This window comes from Pteropus medius, unplaced genomic scaffold, assembly GCF_902729225.1.
Source record: "Pteropus medius unplaced genomic scaffold, Ma_sr-lr_union100, whole genome shotgun sequence".
Taxonomy (NCBI): Eukaryota; Metazoa; Chordata; class Mammalia; order Chiroptera; family Pteropodidae; genus Pteropus; species Pteropus medius.
In genome coordinates, this window is record NW_024351730.1 from 5,558,076 (window position 1) to 5,559,321 (window position 1,246).

A 1,246-nucleotide genomic window follows, 5' to 3' on the forward strand; every position below is an offset into this window, starting at 1 on the left:
TATGAGTTTAAAAAATATATAGATATCTATCTATATCATCTATATCTATCTGTCATCTATCTATCTATCTATCTATCTATCTATCTATCTATCTATCTATCAATCATTTATCTGTCATCTAGCATCTATATAGAGAGTTGACTATTGGTTATTATGTTGATCATTTCACATAAGTAAGTTCTAATACTTAATTTAGCTGTATTTCATTAATTCTTAAATAATTCAGAATTCTTATAGATATTTATTCTCAAGAAGATCTGCAATTTTGGTTTCTATTTCCTCTTTGACCCAGGAATTGGGTGATAGTTAATTTTGTGTGTCAAGATGACTGGGCCATAAAATGTCCAGATATTTGGTCAAGTATTATTCTGGATGTGTCTATAAGGGATGTCTTAGGATAAGATTAACATTTGAATTGGCGGACAACTGCGTAAAAAAGATTGTCCTCCCTAATGTGGGTGATTATCATCCAAACAGTTGAAGATCTGAAAAGAATAAAAAAGCTGACCCTCCTGCAAATAAAAAAGAACTCTTCCTGCTGACCGTTTCAGCTGAGAAATGGTCTTTTCTGGCCCTTGGAACCAGACTGAAACGTATGCTCTTCTTGGGTCTCTGACCTGCTGGCTTTCAGACTGAAACTTCTGAAGCCTTTGGATTTGGACTGGAGCTACTCATGGGCTCTCCTGGGTCTCCAGCTTGTCAATTCACTCTTCAGATCCTGGAACTTGTTAGCCTCTATAATCACATGAGTCGAACTACTTTCAACAAATCTCTCTCTCAATCTTTCTATCCATAGATACATAGCTAGATATAGATGACAGATAGATAGATGATAGATAGATAGGTTAGGGAGATAGATGAGAGAGATGATAGATGATAGATAGATAGATAGATAGATAGATAGATAGATAGATAGATAGATCTATACACACACACACACACATACATACATACATACACATATATAAATAATAGCTTATGGGTTGTGATTCTATAGATAACCTTAATGCAATTGTTTATAGTAGAGTTTTATTTTTATTTTTAATTCCAGGTGGAAGGGGCTTTCTGTTTTATAATTTTGGGGAAAAAAATGGTTTTATTGCAGTATGGTCATAGTATTTATATTATCTCAATCACATACACACAAACATACATATTCTTACTGTTTCTACTAACTATACTGTTTAGGGGGAAAGAAGGAAACTTAATCTGTTTTGGCTTGAGAGATATGTAAATCTCCTACCAG